The sequence below is a fragment of the Anticarsia gemmatalis genome, chromosome 5 (assembly GCF_050436995.1).
Source record: "Anticarsia gemmatalis isolate Benzon Research Colony breed Stoneville strain chromosome 5, ilAntGemm2 primary, whole genome shotgun sequence".
Classification (NCBI taxonomy): domain Eukaryota; kingdom Metazoa; phylum Arthropoda; class Insecta; order Lepidoptera; family Erebidae; genus Anticarsia; species Anticarsia gemmatalis.
In genome coordinates this window covers 3,742,660-3,749,615 of record NC_134749.1, presented here as the reverse complement: position 1 = coordinate 3,749,615, position 6,956 = coordinate 3,742,660, and positions in this window count along the sequence as shown.

Here is a 6,956-nt window from a genome sequence, read left to right as displayed (position 1 = left end):
CTCTATATACAAAATATGCTCAATATAATATGATTACTGGCCGCTATAAAATAAATCTGCGATATTTTCTAAACGCTTTTTCACATATATTCGATCTGGGCTTAGAAATTTACGAGTACATAGTCGTTATGTTTGCGGCGCAAATAATAAGATCGCATGTCGTAAATTTTCATGTTCTTTGTAAAGTTTAATGGTTTAGGTAGGTCAAAATGTAGAGTGGCTAGCATTTTTATTTTTCAAGCTTTATTAAAATTTTAACAACATAGTTTTTGGGTGGTATGTTCTCCCTCGGTTAAAAACAAAATCCAGCTTATAACCTAACTTACCCAACTAGTGAAATTTTGCATATGTTATATATTTCTTTTGTGTGGTGCCAGTTGGTGTGAGTCTATGGTAGGGTCATGACAACCAAATTATAAAGACCTAATTGCTAATCAAAGAAAAAAGCTTCTTTTACCACACACTGTCAGGTACTCCATTCTCAAAAGTATTTTCAATCTATAACATTTCAATACTTTACTACGATTTGCTTGCAAACAATACAGTACAATCATTTATCACAAGTGGACTGTAACAAACACGAACAAATATCATTGATATTCAGCGTGGGAACACAATGATAAAATATTTCCAATGAAATAGTGCAGAGGGGTGACTGTGTTAGTGGCTCGAGGAAAAACATTCTGCAGCGACAAGGATGAAGTTTATACTTTTTGGGTCAATATTTATTTGCAAAACTAACTTGTTCTTATGATTGAAACAAGATAAGAGAGTAATATATGTATGTAGAAACTAGAAAATAAAGCGGAAGAGGCTATATTATACAACAAATCTTACTTACTCTATCAAAATAGAGGTTTTGTGATTTATACCATGTAACTAAAATATTATGAAATTATATTATTAAATAAGTAGCTGACCCGCGCAACTTCGCTTGCATCACATAAAAGAGAATAGGTCATGATTTTCCCCGGTTTTGTAACATTTTTTACTGGTACTCTATTCCTATTGGTCGTAGCGTGATGATGTATAGCCTATAGCCTTCCTCGATAAATGGGCTATCTAACACTGAAAGAATTTTTCAAATCGGACAAGTAGTTTCTGAGATTAGCGCGTTCAAACAAACAAACAAGCAATCAATCAATCAAACAAACAAACTCTTCAGCTTTATAATATTAGTATAGATATTAGTATAGATAATAAACAAATAACTTTAGTGTTTGGAACAAACAATACTACGGAACCTTTAATACAGTTTCACTTATTTTTATTATCATAATTTGAGAGTTTTTGACCTCAAAAGCTAACATCAAATCAAATTGAATTATAGATCGAGTATTTTTCTTCATTTTAGTTTTAACTATTTTGATACAATAACAAACGTATTTTATTGGTTTTTTAAAGTAAAAGAGATTAAGTCTAAAGGCAACCTTTAGACTTTATCTCTTTTTGTCCAAATAAAACGTTAAAACCTCATTAAACGTAATAATAATATTTTTGGTTATTATTTTGTGCTCGTTAAACGTCACCATTTTTAACTGAAACATATTTTTGAAAGACGCCATATAAAACGTTGTCGAAAGAGCAACATTTTCGTATTCTATAGTTCTAAAAGAAATGCCGTGAAAAAATAAGGTTCCGAGTGTTTTTCGCTAAAATATATTATGACACCTTTTATTAAAAACCTCACTGCACCTGAATTAAACGCAGCCTTGACACAAAAACTGTTTTATGAACACCTTTTTATACTAATATTTTAAGAAGAGAACATTGTACTTTTAGAATAATCTCTGAATCCATTGAACGTGTTAAGAAAAATACTTCACCATCTGAATGTTACGTTACACGAAGTAGTAGTAGCCTCTATATAAAGGCTATAATATATGTATGCACAAATTAGTAAAACCCGAGCGAAGCCATGGCGATATTAATATAGTTTATAAACATTATCTATCATATAAAGTGCATGCGTCCCACGATAATAACGCCTTGCGTTTAGATCTTGAGTGCACTTTAATAAATAATTACTGGTTATACGCTATCTCAACAGCGATGTAATAAACCTCTGACTATTTTAATTTATGGAATAATGGGAGTAACATGCAACAAACTCCAACCTTGCATGTTAGAATCTACTCCGCTGCCGTGCATTGCGTAACGTTATCGATACTTCTTCTTATCGTATAGTGGTCAACCTAGTGTCAAAGTTGTTCAAGCCGCACGAAGGCCTTTGACGTGGCTTTCGATACTGAAGAGAAAAATAATGTGTAACGACTTTGATCGCGGAAAGATACCGTAACCTGAAAAAAACTATAGTTTCATTCTTATTTCGTAAATGTATTGAAAGCAGTGTCTTGATAAATTATGGAAAATTTGACTGCAGATAAAATAATAAATCAATCGTTATGTTGTTTTTGTTATAATATACCTTTGATCATTATAAATCATGCTTAAAATTCGTTTCATACTTGTCTTTTCTTGACGGCGTGCAAAGTCCACTTGGCCAGTGTGGGTGGCTTAACCCCCCCCCCCCCTCATCTTTCAGTAGGACACCCTTGCCAAGCAGTGGGACAGGAAAAAACGATCAATCCCTCTAAATATTGTTTTTTCGATACGTTAATATATTTGAACAAGTTACACGTGTCGTCCATATAATTATTTCATTACATTAATGACTATACCTTGTGTACGCAACTTATTAATTAACGTCCTCAACCCTTGTTCTTTAGCAGTTTGCATTATAAATGTGTCCTTCCGTTTATGTAAAATATTCAACAGTTACATTAGAGTTTAGAATTATGTATTTTCTATGCGTGAAGTTAGCGATCATCAGCTTAGTGGTATAACATATATTTATCATATCAATTTAGGTTTACCTAATTCTGTTCAATTTTGTCTGTAATGTGTATAACAACCACCGATTTCCACTAAAAATATTTAAAGCAAGGGCTTTTCTGGTTTTACAAAAATCACGAGATCAGCTCGAATGACGACACAGGGCATGCCTAGTTAGAAGACCAGGGAGAAATTAGGACAGAGATATAAGGCAGGAATTGTACTTACCGTTATATAATGTATCAGCGTTAGATATAGTGATGATATAATATATTTATTTCACAAACTTTTGTATGTTTTATTGCTGCAAAAAATATTTTTCACTATAAAGCGAGCATCCATCAGTGAAGAGTCCATACAATAATCACTTACCACTCATTTACCGACCGACGACCGCTAAAGCATCTTGAGAACTAACTAAATTAGCAAAGGTCAACTTCCAAATGGATCAAAACAAACACCTTCGGTTCATTGACCTTTGTACATTGAATAGATCTCTGATGAATGAGTGCTCATCAACGCTCATCAACGCTAGTCGCTTTTGGTACTTAATCTTGCTCCATACAAATAGCATTCACCGTCAATGGATCAGGTGATGTCTTAATGTGGTTGTTGAACTGCGAGCGACTGCACCCTTTGGTTTTGATAGTTCCGGCTTTTGAGTATTACTGTTGTTTCGCAATACTATACGCGTATGTAGTTCAGAACTCTTAATCAGTAAGTATCACAGCAATTGATATGCTACCTTTGTTTTAAATATAATTGTAATTGTATGCTAACTTTCCTTCGAACCTAAAACAGATGAATGTCTTTACTTTATTTTGAATGAGTTTCACCGTCAAATAAATTTACGAAAACTTAACCACTGGGGTATAAAACTATAGCTTTTTTCATTTGTCACCTTTCTTATATAAAATTTTAAACAGCAATCGTAAATTGCAGTCGTCATATTAATTGCGATAATATTTTTTTTGTAAGTTAAAAAAAGAACAGCACCACATGTTTACCGTTAATTAAGCTTATATTTTGTTCCAAAGATAAAACCTTATAAATGTTTCTTATATAAATTGTAAACGCCAGCGTAAAAAGGCACCTACGATATTTCAGTAGTAACTAAACGCCCGTCACTATTTCGCATGACGGGCAACAAGTGATTTGGTGTTAACCGCGAAGTGTTAAGCAAATGTTGTTATCAATTATCTACGTGCGGCTCTCAGGCTGTTAATTAGGTTCCGCACCCACGCACTGTGATAAGATAGCTCGTGTCCGCAGGTGTGAGTTTACTTTATCTGAGTTTGTACGAATTGTTTTTGAGAGTTGTATGAGAGGTGTATTTTTAGGTTATGTTACGATAGTGATGATTTGTAGGTTACAGGATAGTTTGCGATTACAGTTTCAGTGAACGGTGCCGAAACGTCAAGCAATTTGACATAAACAGATCGTATTAATATCCGCAATAAATAGGTTAGTTGCGAAATGCATAAGTTTTGGGGTAGTAAGTTTTAATATAACCAATAATAAATTTTAGTTATACATTTAAATAAATATGTGGTATAAATATATGGAAGAATTTTAGAATCGAAAGCTAAACATTTTTTGCCAAAATTTTATACACGAACTAACTGTATTTTTAAATAAAATAACAACGAATAAATTCTGTATAGTATTTTGTAATTCACAAATTATGTAAGTAGTACCTAATCTAACACACAATAGAAATTACTCGGTTTATTACGTTTTATTTAATAGCAGCAAATTACGAGCTTTAGCAGTATTTAGTAACAAATCCATACCAGACGGATCCCATTTAGCAGGCTTAGAATGACCATTAGGAGTATTTTTACGACTCTAAATAATAAAAGTGTATTACCACATTCAACTCCCATTTAAAGTTGAGCCACTTAATTTGTTAGGTTTAAGAGATGATGTACACTAGACCGGTAATCCCTAGGAATTAGATGGCTACAGGTAGAGTAGGTACAGTGAGTCTAATGCTGAAGATTATTTCGAAGCGAAGTATATAATGTACCTGTCGTCAGGACATTTTATGACGCCTATTTACTACCAAAATTATCCAGGCACATAAAATTTTATCTTCTAAAAATAAAGCTTAAGATATAGATCGAAAAAGCGAATATTCATCTAGTTAAGTTTCACACGTGAATAAATTTCCTATACTCGGTACCTACTGTCGAATTACGAGCGTTTAGCATTTAAAAATACTGCATAAAATTGGCTTTGTAGAATACGGTGTATTAGTTACTCGATTGTCGACAGTGCGTTAGAAAGTCACCTTTCTTTGTACACCTGATTGGTACTGAATTATGATTCTGGATACTTTATATTTAGTTGCACACGTGTCTCTTCTAAATTGCCAACACGCAACACTTAGTGCAGTCGTCGAATGCGTACGTGATCTTAAACCCTCACATATTATTAAACAGGTCGCAAGCCCATATTTTTACGACTAAAACTTAACTTTTGAAACAGTTTAAACGTTTCATATCAAGAAAATAGGCAGTAAAAATATAAAATTGTATGAAATTGCAGCGAACAGGCCTTTTTGTAAAATGCTTGGAAATAAAAGTGAGATGAAAAGTTGTTTATTTCATCGTAAAGTGGAGGTTTGAAATTGAAAGTTTTTCTTTTACTAAATGTAATTTGGTGAAGCCTAATAATATAGTTGTCACGTTTTGTTAACTTACTGTAAGCTCGTGGAATTCTTAGTAATACTGGGGTTAATAGGCGACTGTAAATGTGTTTATACACTGGACGTGGACGTACAAGTTTTGAATTTGAACTTAGATAATAATTTATAATGATATGCTATGTTGATCGTCTGATACGTGCTTTTATAAGCGAGTGTATCACGTTCATATTTTCTGAACTTACCATATGAGTTTATACATAGTTGTATGCTAATCTGATGTTAATAAATAATAAATACTGTGCTTACTCTCAGCTAACAACAATTTAACCTTTTTTGTGGGAGTCCCATTTAAATTGCTTTTAAATGACTATACTTTCCCATAAGCAATATGCAAAAGTATTATAATATATCTACTTACTAATTTAATGGTCTTCCATCGATTCATTCTTGGTGATTGGTTTTGAGAAGCTTTAACAGTCTTTCGTGTGTAAATAGAAATATATTATAAACCAAAAATACTAGTGTAAAACATCTTCATAAAATTAACTCGAACATCGAAGTCAGTCATGAACAAGAACATGTTAGTCAGATAACCTAAATACATGAAACCTCTCAACTATGCCCCTAACTTTGAACTGACCCAGACATTTGAAAGTTTGAAACAATATTTAGGTCTCCACATCAATTGTTTATTAAAAGTTAAGTATTAGCAACCAGGTTATAAACTACTGATTATATTATTGACTAGCTGACCCGCGCAACTTCGCTTGCGTCACATAAGAGAATCGTAATTTTCCCCGTTTTTGTAACATTTTTCACTGGTACTCTGCTCCTATTGGTCGTAGCGTGATGATATATAGCCTATAACCTTCGTCGATAAATGGGCTATCTAACACTGAAAATAATTCTTCAAATCGGACCAATCGTTTCCGAGATTAGCGCGTTCAAACAAACAAACAAACAAACTCTTCAGCTTTATAATATTAGTATAGATTTACTAAATATACTTAAGTATAGGAAAAGCGTGGTCCTAAGCGTTTTAATTGTTCTTGAAGGAATGCAAAGTTGCACAAATGCCAATATGAAGGATTCAAGGAAGCTTTCAAGAAGATAACGAAAGCTTGCAAGAAGCGGTCCAAGGAAGATATCATTTCGCATTCTGGTAGAGGACCCATGCCTAGTGCTTGGATAGTAATGGGTGGGATAGTAATTATTCTATTAATTATGGTTTCAGTGAGATGAACTATTTCATTATCAAGCTAGTGTAGTGTAACTAACGTAATTAGTATAGTTTCGTTCGACATAACACTATCGTAATTGTGCTAGTAAAAATAATTGAATCTGAAATCTAAATAAGCATAAATAACAATTCGGGTCGCTCCATAAAATTCTGTTCAAATAAAATTGGTTGGTCATAAAAATGGTAGCGTTATTCGTATTATCATTATACTTCAGGCACTTAAAGCTGTTG